Below are 14,487 nucleotides of genomic sequence, written 5' to 3'. Positions count from 1 at the left end.
GAGGGCGTGAGGACGTGAGGGTGTGAGGGTGTGAGGGCGTGAGGGCGTGAGGGAATGAGGGCGTGAGGGCGTGAGGAAGGGTGTGAGGGCATGAGGGAGGGAGAGAGTGAGGGAGTGAGGGTGTGAGTGAGGGTGTGAGGGAGTGAGGGTGTGAGGGAGTGAGTGAGGGTGTGAGGGAGTGAGGAAGGGAGAGGTGCCATGGCATCAGGCCTAACTCAGCAGGGCCCACTGGCAGCTCTGAGTGCAATCCACAGGCACCTCCATGGAGAAGGCTGAGGCTGAGCTGTGCCCTGGCTTCTGGATCAGATTCAGATCTCTTGTGGGGCACTGGGGACAGCCGCAGCCGGGATGGCCAGGCAGAGCCTGGGGACGGCAGAGCTGAGGCCAACGCAGAGCTGGCTCTGCAGCCTGGGGCTGCTTCAGTAGTGGGATGGACAGCAACACAACTCCCTGTGGAACCACAGAACATCCACACCAGCCCAGCAAAAGCCCCATGAACTCCTCAGGAAGCTGAGGAGAATTATGAACAAACTGACCTAGAGCAGCACAGCCATGGTCCCAGGCTGGCAATCCCAGGGCTGCCAGACTGGCTAAAGAACATGGTCTCAGTCCTGCAATCCCAGGGCTGCCAGGCTCCCCAGAGCCCATGATCCCAGCTCTACAATCCCAGGGCAACCAGGCTCCCTAAAGCTCATGGTATCAGCCAGCAAAGTCCTCTCACAAACTGCCCCCTCATCTAAACACTACAGAGGGGATGGATTGTGCCAGTAAAGTTTCTAAAAACATTTTCAGAAACCATGTCTTTGCAAAGCTGTAAGCATAAGGAAAGAATGCAGGAGGAAAAAAAACCCACAATTTTTTAGCAGCTGACTTCCATTTTATAAGAGGAACAGATGTTTTATTGTAATTAAAGCTCATCTTTTTTGTACAAGGTGACTCTTGAAGCACATATATACTCCAGTAAACAAGTTTACTATGTTGCTTTCATATGATGTTGATGATCCACAGTTTTCCTGTAAATCTAGCTTATACTCAAAGAATTACTTTATATAAAAAAATCCTCTACTTCAGCTCATATGGCTTTTCATTCTATTGCTTACACTCCCTCCTAAGCCCTAAATAAATACTTTTACTTAGTCTGTCTTCAATATTTATGGAAACTTCCTCCCTATAATATAAAAATGAAGCATAGACATCTGAGATTAGTAACCAAATGAACCCAATGTTGAGTTGATTAAAACCTTCTTAGCAGCAGTGTACCACATTGTCACACTCATACAAGCAATTTTACATAGTTAGAACTATCCAATTACTTTTTCAAATATATTAGTAAAGCGCTGTAAACAGTGCAATGTGCTAGTTTAAACAGCACACAGTAAAATATGTATACAGTTAAGTAAATCACTGTGTCAAGCCTGGCTCTTTTCTAGCAATTATTGTGACAAAGTCAGCTGGAGGTCAAGCCCATGTGGCAGCTGTAGGATGTTTGCAAGTGGGAACCTACTGGGTGATGTTTGTGACTGCAGACACAGTGCAAGAAGGAAACAATGAATGTCATCCTCTAGGGCAGCTCCTCTGTCCCACCAGAGAATTCACCAAGGCCATGGACTACCGGCAAACTAGCAGGACTTGCTAGACAAGTGATAAACAATCCCATCTGTAGACTGAATGTAAGTATTTAACTTGCACAGCAAGATAAAGATGCCTTTATGATAGAAGTTGCATACAAACTAGGAGGAAAAGGAGGCTGAGAGGTTACCCCCACCAAAACTACCAGACAACCCTACAAACCTATATATTTCTGCAGCTGTGGCTTGCTGATGTACTTTTCCCCAGCTTAGGACAGCCCTGATTACAGGCAATTTTCTGTAGACAATGTCAATCTGTTGATTAAAACCTACATGTCAGAGAAAGTGAAAACTTGACTGTGAATGTGTGAATGATTCATTATCCAGATGAAAGCAAAAGCTGCGCTTGACTGGGTACAAACATCACCAACTTGTTTTCTTCCAGTTTTATGACTATCTGCCTTTTTCTTTCAGCAAGAATAGCATAACAAAAAGGACTGCTATTCTTTCTTTCTCCCCTTTCATTTTCAGCTGGAAGATGCTGTACATGGCTGACAGTTTTCAAATGAAGCATTTATCCCATTTAAGTCAGAATAACATCAAAGTCAGAACCCAACTCGCTTTTGTGATAACAGGAAAGTCTCCACCCTATTTTTTTCTGTTGGAATAGGAATGTTACTCACTTGATTTGATGGTTTATCTAGGAGAAAAAATCCAACAGACCATTGCTCTCCAAAAGTCTGCATCTTCAGACTTTCCTTCTGTTTCTGTATTGGTTGTCAGTCTGAATTTTCTACCTCTGAAATAATTTAAATGCTAAAAGACCAAAACCACATGTCAAATCATAGGTATTCAAGTCAATCCTCTCTTGCGTGCCTGAGCCTTCTTTTACATCATGGACATGGGCTTGATGTAGGAGACTTCCAGACCGTAAGGATTTGGCTTTGGCTGCAGTGAATGTTAAGAATGCTCAGCCCAGTGCTTCTGCAACTGAAGTGATTTCAAGCGGTTTTACTAATGAATTCTTAATCTAGTTTGGTGGAAATGTGCATTAAAAATAATACTAAGTTCTGGGATTAACATTTCAGAAAGAAATAAATGAAATGTTTGAGTTCAGAGCAGAGTAACAAAGGTGACCAACGTTTTTACTTATAATGAAATATTAAAAGAACTAGTGAACACAGAGCTGCACTGAGCAATAATTTAGGGGTTATAATGGTAGTGTAACTTTTCAATAGCAATCCTCAGAGAGTATAAGATAGAAAGGAGGTCAATGAAGTATTTAAATCAGCTGAATCTAGTAGTAATGAGAAAAATTCAAGTAAAAGAAATTCAGAGAGAATGCTGGGAAAAAAAAGCCAGAGTGATCTCACTTGTACAGTAATCTTCTAGTAGAAGGGAAGAGTGATGGAAACCCCATAGCAATGAAGCTTTTAAAAGTAGATCTGAAAACAAAGTATAATAAAAAATTCCCTCTAATGACATTATCAATATATTAAGTCACATCTGTACCCGTTTTGTTGCTGAATACTTAGCTATATTTTTATTACCATTAGTCAATGGTGTATCATAATGCTTTACATTGTGGTGACATTTTTGAAGACATACCTTTTACAAGTATCTCTGGGAATAATAACTAACAAAATGTTTGCAATTTGCAATCTAACATAGATGGAATTTAGAAATAAGCTCTCCATTAAAAAGTACTGTATAGATTTTAAAAGGTTATTTTTCAGGTTTAAACTCCAGACTAGTTTTCTTACACTCTCAAAATATCTAATTCCTCCACTGTAAAGGAAGGTGAGGAAAAGTTGTTCAAAAAGAAGAGTAAGTTGCTGTATTTTTAAGGGAACAGAAATTTTAATCACTTCTATGTTGACCATTTTGTTATCAGTAATCGTGCAAGCACATCTTATTTATAGTTATTCTGACCAAAATCATCTAGATAGCTTTTACTTCAACAAGCTCTTCTGGAAGCTGTGGAATAATCTCTTAAAATCTTATGCATTCTAATTCTGCATTGATATAAGTATTATAATGAATGCTGTAGGCTGACATAGGGTAGCAACCGTTGGCAAAAATTTTACAGTCAAGATGCACTATAGAGAGGCAGGACTCAGCTGGAAGTGTTTTACAGGTAACTGCTTATTGTGAGTCCTCATTAATGCTGAACTGGAATGGAATCCTTATGGAAACTTGTAAAAACAATTTTAAAATAATTGAATTCAAAGTTATGGGGCACTTAAAATGTGCTCTAGAAAGCAGTGAGCTAGACTACAAGGAAGGATAAAGATGAAACAAGTAGCTTTTTGCTGCCTTGAGAAGCCATCACCTCTGAACTGGCTAGATCCACTTGAGAATGCTTTTAGCTTGATAACAGTAAATTGCCAATAACTGCACTAATGCCACCATTTACCATAAGGAACTCAGTTTCAAATGGATGACTCAATACTTAACACAAAACACCTTTCAAACTGCATTTCACATATGTGGGTTAGAATAAAGAAATGTGACAATTCTATTAGTATTATTAAAATTTAAATGTTAAAAGTTAACAGCTATGGTAGATATATGCTTTTTTGATTTTACTCTTCTACAAGAAGACTAATGAAAGTAAAAGAATTTGAGCTAATGAAGCTAAAAAGATTTATTTCAAGGAATAAACTTGAAACTTTATTTGAAAATCAACTTTTTCCAGATTCTGATTCTCCTTCCTTAGTTACAGATAAAATAGACATTATCTGTTAATAACTCCTAGTTACAGCAGAAGGTCTTACATGGGTGCCAAACATGGAGGAGTAATAATTCTAATCAAGTTCCTCTCTTCTTATTAAAGACATCAATAACATTTTGTGTCTGATGAGGACATGAACCTACAAAGATGCCAAAGCAAATTTTGTCTTACAAAAGGAAACAAGTTATAGAACCAAAAAGTTTCACATTTCCTCAGAAGTGCCTGTAGAAGATATGCCAGTGAGGGAAAATGTTTAGCCTTTATTTCTCTAAATTTTGATTTTGGAAAAGAGCCTTGCATCATCCATCCTGAAATACTACATTTTCTATGTGATTGGATGCCAAGCCACATCATGACCAGAACATTCTGAAATAATATCCCTGTTTAGTGTATGTGTTGTGATTCAAGATGGTCGAGGGGCAAGAGTACCCAGAAACTGGGAGGTTCATACTGAAATGCACACTGAATAGCAATCCCTTTTGTTATTGTTATTTTAGCACATTGAGTGGGTATCAGAGAGCAGCACGTGCTCTGCAATTGAGTGTTTGTCTGTATAATAATGGCCTCTGTGGTCAGCAGCTTCACTGCCGGATCACAATAATGGATGGTGTCTAAGAATCATCTCTTATCCGCCACCCGAATGGCAATTACAGCCATTTCCTCACTGGAAACTGCAATCTCTTCTTTATTTGGTACTAAAATTATTAGCTCTTTTAAAGAGTTGTAACATGGATTAATCGATACAAAAGCTGTTTATATAGTCCTGATAATGATCCATTATCCCTTAATCTGATTCTTGAACTTCCTCAGGGTATGAAGGCATTTCTTTTCCTTTTTAAATGAATATCATATCTTTAGTAATGGCACATGGAAAACCTAAGTAGGCACTCTCCCCAAGCTATATTACCCAAATCATTTTGTCTTTCAAGACAAGATTCATTTATGGAAAATAATTATATTCAGGAAAGGGAAGTAATAATCCAATAATGTGTCTACCTAATACAAACAAGTTTAAAGTGAAATTTGACCTAAGTGTTTGCTGAAATGTTGGAATTAGGAAAAAAAGAAAAAAAAAGGTCTGTTTGGACATGCTAAATCCTATCATCTACTAACATGCCTGAAATAGTGTGGGAAGTGTTAGGATCTATTCCTAGACATGACTGTGTAGTGTGTGGATTGCAGTATTACATTACTACGGATGTAATCTGTGATAACTTGAAAATCATGGTTTGTCACTTTGAGTATTAGGCCAACTCTTGGCACAGTTTGGCTTTTGTGTTCAACTTGATGTTTGTTTTATCTTTGCAATTCCATGATTAATAGTGTCATATGAAGTAATAAAATAAAAACAAACCAAAGTACCCCACCCAAGCCCTCAACACGGCATGGGAGGAAGAAAAATGTGATTAATGAAGTAACTACATGACAGGATTCATACAGCAGTGATCTGTGCAGTGAGTTCTTGAAGAGGTGCACTGAACATCTGCAGTTTGGATATCTAGGGGTGGCTGTGAAATGCAAAATAAAAAAAAAAAATTAATGTAAATTAATGTTGTCTTTTCTTTCAGATCCTTCTTGTGGTGTCAGTGTTGTGCTGACTGGGGCAACTATTTAAAGTTTTACAGGTCTGGTTTTGAGCAGAAAAGAAATGGACTTATGTGAACATGACTCTTATGATGATTAAACATTAATCTAGAGAAGAGGGAAAACAGTATGTGGATTATCAATTCTTTCATGAAACTCAGATCAAACTGACTGCTCAAACCATAAAGAACAGTTTACTCTTTAAGAATTAATTCAAATAGGAAATGAAAGTACCAAAGCAAATCTTCTTTGTGCTCAAATTCTCACAATTCAAGGTTGAGTGCCTCTACATAAATATCTTTATCTCAGACTGAACATTGCAATGCTAAATAGCATTGGAGGTTGTGCATCCAAGTGTAACATATGACAGAGCCTTGATTTCCCTGGAAAACTCTTTTTAAACCTTGTTTGTTTGTTTGTGTTTGGTTTTTTTCTTTATGCCTAAAAAGTTCCTAAAAGTGTCATCTGTTGAATTGAAAGAGCTGCTGCAGGGCTCTACATGAAGATATATATTGGTGAGCCAGGTCTTGCTGCAGAATTATTTGAAAAAGGTAGAATAAACTTACTGGTAAGAGATACTTTCTGAACTACCAGTACATTGCTCAACTGCGCAACATCGAGAGTGTTTTAATCAAAATTTCTCAAAATCATAAAATGGTTGAGATTAGGTGGGACCTCTGGAGATCATCTCCTCCAGTCCCCCTGCTATAGGAGAGCCACCTAAACCTATTTTCTCAGGACAATGTCTAGACAGCTTTTGAATATCTCCAAGGATGGAGACTCCACAGTCTGTGAACAACTTCCAGTGCTTGATCAAAATTTGAGTTGCCAGTTGTTTGTTTTTTTTCTGCTAGCCATTTTCTCAGTTCATTAACACAGCTTATTTAGAACGCTTGCTGTTTCATAGGCAGAAAATAAAATTATGGTTACTATGGTTCTTCCTGTTTGTTGATACAGAAAGTAGAGTTAAACTGTTGCAACATTAAATATGGAAATATATGTCCATAGCACAGTCATCTTTCAGTGCCATCATACATACTGTTTATTATGATGCTAATTTATACAACCTTTCTTCTTTAATCTAACTTCATTTGACATTCATTTTCTAATAAAGTTTCTCTAGGACACTGTTGGGTGATTTATACACTCAAGGAATTAGCAATGTATAGTTATTTTTAGTGATGATAATCAGCTGTGATTATTGACCAAGTCTAGCCTTCACTATGTCAATATCAAACATGGCAAGACACAATTAAGGCCAGAATAATATACTTTACAGCAAGTAAGATAATAAGAGCTGAGTTAGTATCTCAAATCAATTTCTACTAATAGCCACTTTAAGAAAATAATCAAAACTGCTTTACTTCAATTTTGGATTCCTTTCTATTAATTTGTAACAGATAATACTCTTTCATAAGCAATGTTTACCACCACCTTCAAAGGAATAATATTCCTTTTTCATTTATTCCATCAACATTCCATAATACCTCACTCACAGACTTCAAAAAACATTCTGAGTTCATTTGTCATGAATTAGCCAAAAGGATAGTTCACTTAAGCAAGTCTCTTTTTGTAGGAAAAAGAAAACTGTCGCTGTTGAGCAGCTAGCAGAGTAATGAAAGCACCAGTTCTCAGTGGCAAGAAGGAATGACCTTTATTGCTTTGATTTCATCACATATATAGAGTTCTCAAAAGTCACCCAGATTGGTCAGTCAGAAGCCTTCCCCCAAGCCTGATTGGCCAGGCTTGCACTGTCCAAGTTCTGGGACACTGTTCCAACAACATCCAAACTTTATCTTTATTTATAAAACACAAGAAAACTTCTCATGGGAAAAACCTGTGCTAGCCACAAGAAAACAACAGTTGAAAATACACCTTCTGAATTCAAGGAATTCTGGGACTCTATCACTCCCAAGAGAGTCTATTTCCAAATATTTAAATGCTGTCTTTCTAATGAGAAAAAGATTCAGGTGTTTTATATATTATATGTATATTTATGTATATAAGCGTGTCTATATGAGCATAAGTGAAATATTTCCTCATTTCTTCTTTCTGTGAACTACCCATGCACAGCCTTAAATGTCCAAAAGCACAGTTGGGATCTAAGTCTTGTCTTTTGCTCTCTTTTCACCACACTCTGGTGGGGTCTTTGCTTAGAGGGGCACAAGGGTTTATGGTACATTTTGTTCATAACAAGAATATTATTTTGCTTTTCTAATTTCCAACAACATACAAAATGAGAATATAAATGGAACATACATGTCAACAAATGAAAGCTTTCTCATCCAGCCCTTACATTTATATGGTCTTTTACAAATGTCAGGAGCCCAGTTGACCCTTTGTGATTCACCATGGCAGCATGAAGTGCAAATACAGATTGGACACCCTGAGGCTGCTGTTTCACAAAGCAGTGGGACACAGAAGAGCAAGTATGAGCAAGTGGAAAGCAGCATTTGACTCTAGTCCTCACGAATTCTGCTTAGTGCCAACAAACAAACCAACAAACCAACCAGAACCTGGGTGCCTATAGCAGACTCATTGGTTCTCTCCTAAGAGATGAATGCTCGTTTGCAACTCTGCCCACCTTTCCAACATTAATGAATCATTGAATATTGTTTCTGGACCTCTGTGACCTTTCAAGGATTAAATAGTTGTAATCCCTATTGCTCCACAGAGCATTTAGTTACTTGGAATGAGTATTCTTAGAAATGGTAAAAACTGTGCCTTGCATGTTTTATATACATTGTATTTAGATTATATATGGGTTCCTGATAAATGTGGGATGATACAACTGCTAAACTCCTGCTTTAAAACTCTAAAGCAATATTTCTTATCCAAGCTTCTAAATCAGCAGCATTTGTCAAATGGCCATGACAGGATGGCATGACTATAGTGTGGGAAGCACTAATTACAATTACAATAACTCTAAGCTGGTAATTTTGCAGTTAATATCTTTTCAGGATCTTTTTTCTATGTAAATAGGAAGAATTTTCCTCTTATTTTTACAAAACTGAATAATTTGGAAATAAATAAAATAATCCTTCCACAGTATCTTTCATATCACTATGGAGATCACTGCTTTTCAGAATCAAATTTCTTATCTACATTGCATCTAGGGAAGACAAGATGTTTTTACCCTCAGGTAAGTGAAATAGTATTTCACTTATCCTAAATTCTTGGTTTAGTTGCTTGGTGATTTCTAGGGAAGATAAAATTGATAGAGGTAAAAATTAAGGTTTCTGGCCAATCCTTTCCACACTGAAATAAAAAATATACAATCAAACATTCCAAATTCAGTGTGGAAACATAATCCTCAGGCACCTAGCAGGTACTGTATTCTGGGTGAGGTCTGCAGTGCTCTCACTATAAATTTAAAAATCACTAAACTATTTTATTAGGAAACGATCGGCAAAGACTTTGTTATACATCAAATGGAATCAGAAGGGACAGAAGGGAAGGAGGAATGAAAGGTTAAAAGAACAACCTAATTGATAAAGTCTGGGAAAAAACCACCCAGAAGCGGAATGTAATTTTAGAGAAACATAAGTGGTGGAGATAATGTCAAAGCTGGTTATTGCTTTTTGCACAGCACAGGCGATAGGGCAGAAGGCACACACAGAAAATAGAACTTGGAGCCAGACAAATTCCAGGGAGAGGAGGCTTTTCCTCATTGCACATTAATCCATTTCTGGAAGGCGGAGGCCTCTCTTTCACTGATTTCTGTTTGTCTCAACAATTAGATGTTCTTTGGCAAAAGCACGTTATAAACACTGGCTGAAGCATACAAGAAATCACAACATTAACTTGCAGAACTACAGTTCTCTTTAAACACACATCCCATTGTGACTTGGACCTAGAATCACAGTTCAATTGGGAAACTACTTCCTAAAAGACTCCAAATTATTACAGTTGGATTTAGGTCACAAGACACTGAGTTAGGCCGTTTTTGAAATAGCACTGTAAGAAAAAAGTCCTTATCTATTCATACCATGCCACGTTACTTTGTACGTTGTGTACATTAGTGTAGAACCTGGAGTATGCCAAGTATTACTTGGATATATCACAAAACACAATAGCTGTTTATAAAAGCTCTCAGCCTCATGGGAATAAAGAACATTCTATATTCCTTTAAATTCCTTTAGCTACACTCCCTCTTCAGCAGCATGTTGCCAACCAAAACCTGTGCTGTGGTGGGAACTGGACACCACAGAAAACCCACTATTTGGGAGAGGCAGCAACGGTCTCACTGAATCAGTTTCTAGCAAAATGGAAGAAATTTTATTTTTCCAAAAACTGCTCTTCTTGCCTTTTTTTTTTTAACCAGAACATTCAATAGTCATAACATTCAGAACATTCAATAGCTCATACCCTAGAGCAAGGAAAATCTAGTTTTGTTTCAAAAGTCATGTCTAGCAAATATGTAGGAAAGAAGGCAAATTATCCAAGGAAAGGACATCCTACTGCGCTGATGTACTTGCGACTCTTGGCTACATTCCTGTTGTACAGGGAATAATATTTAGCTGTTATTTGTAGCAACTTTGTGAAGAATTTGCAAAGATGAGCTTCGTATTTTGAGCTTTCAATCTGTTAAGAGTGTTCCTAGAAGAAAAGTTGCCAGAGAAAAGGCCAAGATAAATCTTTATTTAGCACAGAGATTTTCTGAATAAAAGCAGACAACAATCTACTTTTTAATTCAGTCCTCACTAGCAAGCATTTTATTTTGGTTAGTATTAAGCAACAGCCTGTATCTTAAGCCTAGTAATATTCAGAATTAGTCCCTTAAGTAACACTGTAACAGTACATGTCAGGATACATTTGTTTATATGTTTTTGTAGTGAATTCTACACTGGAAAGTAGAACTTTGGATGATGCTTTGGTATAAAGATATAAGAACCAATGATTTCTTTGTTTTTTGAAAACTGTGAAAATCAGGATTTAAAAAAAAATTTAAAACTCTTTAGGAAATTATGACTATTATTTTCATCAGCATTTTAACACACAGAGGAGTACATCTTTTTTTCATTGATTTTACTGACAATGTTCCCATTTGATCAAACTCAGAAGATTATTATCAGCTGCTTAATTATATAGATGTTGTAATTAAAGTTTCATCTATTTGCCTTGTTCTTGGTGTTGGAAAATCTGTTGTTCTAAGGTCTGATACATATTAGTAATTCAAGATTCTATTTAATTAATAATCTTTGGAAGAAAAACGATACAAAATGGAGACTTAGGGAGAACGATTGCAGATTTATTACTCTTTTGTCTTTAGCTTTTTCATTGTGCAACTAAGCCTACAGAGATGTTTCTGAGAGGTACTCTAAGTACTTCTACACCAAGAACTAAATAGAATTTAATTCCTCAGGCTTTTGCTAAGCTCACCAAGTCAGCAAGACATTCTGCAGAACAAAGACAGCTCTCACCTTTTGATAAACAATTTTGTGTTATTCTTGATCTCATAGATTCTTGCATATTACTTTGAATCCTAAAAATATTTTATAAGAGAAATAATCAAGAGGCTTTCCAGTACTTGCTTGGATTATATAATCACATTTAATTGTATTCTTTTCCAAATAAAATCATTCTAAAAGCACAATGAAAATAAATTAAAAAACCCAAAAAGCTAATACCTATGCCATCCCTTCTGTTTATAGGGAAAAAGATCAAAATTATGTTCTAATCTGTTTAAAAGTACCCTTGGTTTGTAAAACCACACAGCTAAACCTACAGGTAGGTGTTCCTAGTCATGGGATATAATCCAACATTATCACTAACATTTAAAATAGGTTTTTGCACATTATCCAAGTTATCTGGTCTGTTTTTTGAAGGTAGGCAATAGGACTTTCCCCAACTTATTCACTCAACCAGCATTAAGCGTTTCTGGATTTTTCTCAGTTTAAACTGTGGGTATTTTCTCATACACAGACTATGCCTGAGATGGTGCTTTGATTTGAGCTGCCCCTGTGGCAGAAGGAAAGACAGATGCAGACATTCAGGCTACAGAATTTTCCTCATGATCGAAAAGATTTACAGAGAGCTGTCTCGAGTAAAAAATTCTGTCCCATATTAATGAGTGATAAAACCCCCAAAACTATGCCTAATGCAAACCTGAATAATTTCATCCAAACCAAAACATTACTGAAGTCCTTAACCACCAAATTTCCTTTTTAATTTACAGAGACGTTAAACTTTAGGGTCATGACAATGAGTTTGCTAAATATGTCACTGGGCCTCAGCTGATGAAATTTCGTCTTAATAATATACCTGGGATGGGCTGCAACTTTGGGCTTTGAATGATAGAGCCAAGCTGTGATAAGCACAGAAGAGCACTGTCTGCTCCGAAGACCTGAGCAGAAGTGCCACAGCTGCCACCATCCCTTCTGAAAAGGAGCTGCATCAGTGATGGCAAAAAGAGCATAAAGAGTAACAGCAGAATTTTTAAGTGTAGGATTTCCACACGGGTCTTAAGAGTGAGATAGAAAGCTTTAGCTATATATTTCTATATATAAATAGAAATACAGAAGAGACCTTTCTGTCTAAAAGTTTGCACAAAGAGGAGGATAGCTGCAGTTCAGAGATCCCAAGCTAGGCACCTACTGGAGGGAGGTTAAGCCACAGTCTTTAATTAGACAGTAAAAATTCTAGATTTACCCTGACATCTGCAGTGCCAGTGAGGGGGCTTGTTCTGAGTACTACCTACCTTCTGTCCTCTGTCTAGCACAGTGTCCTCATTCATAAAACTGTAAATCTTATTATTAGTAGATTTAATATCATCTTAATAGCAATTAGCAACCACTTTTTATATCCTCTTGAAAGGGAAAATGGCCTAATATTTAACTGTCACTGAGGTTGTGCGAAATGCCAGCACTATAACACAATATACATTTAAAGATTAGTTTATGTGGAGAAAAGTTTTGATGAGTTTAGGGGCAGGGCTCTATATTTGAAAGAATTTTTTCTAAACTCTGAAACACACAAACATGTTAACAAATCACTTTGCAGCTTTTAGAGATAACTGAAGGGCTGTCCAACAGGGAGTACCTCAAGGAAATAATTCACATGAGGGAAGACATCCATCCTAATAGTGCTTAATCAGGAAAACCAGGGCAAGGTAAGATTATTCTGCTTTACAACGTTTTTTTTTATTTATTTTTTATTTATTTTTTTAAAATCTGGTTCACCAAGAGAGGGTAATTTAATTTTAAAGGATCAGAAGTTCAGTGAGAGAAGTACACTCCTAAGTGTTTAATAGAAGTTAAAAGTAGGTGAAACTCCTAGTTTACTCAAAGCATTGGTAGAAAGTCAGCAGGGAAATGTCTATGTTGGACTTCAATTTGTTCTGAAACCACAGAGGCTACCAAAATGATTGGGAAGTGTCCTTACAGAGGCTGGAATGCACAGCTGTGATACAAGCAGAGAGCTAGGCTGGTTTTTGCTTCCTGCTGCAGCTGCCCTGCTCCCAGGGAGGGCTGGATGGGGTGTGGTGGTCCCTGCACACCTCACAGATCCTGTGCTTTGGAACTCTCAAGCAATAGTGGTCTGAAATTCAAGAGAAGTCTTTCGTATGCTGAATTAAAAGCTGCTGTTTCCTTTGATATAAGGGTATGAATCAGAATTTCTGTTTTGGATCTTTCACAGATATCACAGATATTCTTATCCATGACAGCCTTCCCTTGCTCAACAGTGTGGACTGTTTTCAAGGAGATAGGTCAACTTGATAAAAATCAGATTATGTCCTCCAGATGGATCTACATTAAGCAGTAAGTGATGCCATTTCTGTTCTGCTGAAAACTTCCCATAGCTCGTTTTCATTTCCATGTAAGCCCTAAAACAGCTCAAAACAGCTCCCTTTTTCCCAGTATTAATTTCTCAGTTCAGCTCCAAGCCATAAAAACAAACAACTTGCTTTGCCACTGTATTTAGGGAGAAACACTTGCATTAAAACAGTTTCTGAATGCTAAAACTGTTAGGCTCCTATCATAAAAGTGGTAGTTTCATGTCTAGAGCAGTGGGTTAGAGAAACAATTGCTTATGAGAAATGCTAAGTGCTAAATGACACTAAAACAAAGCAGAGTAAGATGAAGTTGTTACTTAAGGAATTTTGAAAAGGATTTACAAGGAGCTTTGCCAGAGCCACATACATGTTTTTTCACTGGCTTTTCACTCAGATCCTCACCTATGTCACTTCAGCTCTCAAATATTTAAATGCCTGTCTGTACCTATTCCCTGCCTCATTATGGGTGAGAAAAGAGCTCTGATTCAAGTACCATCTACTCGGGAACAAGGAAATTAGAACAGCCCTAGCTGTAAAGAATCTATTCTTCAGTAAAAGAGTTTCTTAACACAAATTCAGCCAAATAAATTTTTCTCAAAGGTCTGGCTAGCCATGTGTAATCACAGAACCATAGAATATTTTGAGCTGAAAAGGACCTTAAAGATCATCTCATTCCAACCCCTCTGCTACAGTCAGAGACATCTCCCGCTAGACCAGGTTGCTCAGGGCCCAATCCAATCTGGCCCTGAGCACTTCCAGGGATGGAGAATCCACACCTCTGGACAACCTGTGCCACTGCCCCACCACGCTCATAGTAAAGAATTTTT

This window comes from Lichenostomus cassidix, chromosome 7, assembly GCF_008360975.1.
Source record: "Lichenostomus cassidix isolate B80296 chromosome 7, HeHo_3.0, whole genome shotgun sequence".
NCBI lineage: Eukaryota > Metazoa > Chordata > Aves > Passeriformes > Meliphagidae > Lichenostomus > Lichenostomus cassidix.
The sequence above is the reverse complement of the archived record's forward strand: the minus strand, read 5'-3'. Positions refer to the sequence as shown.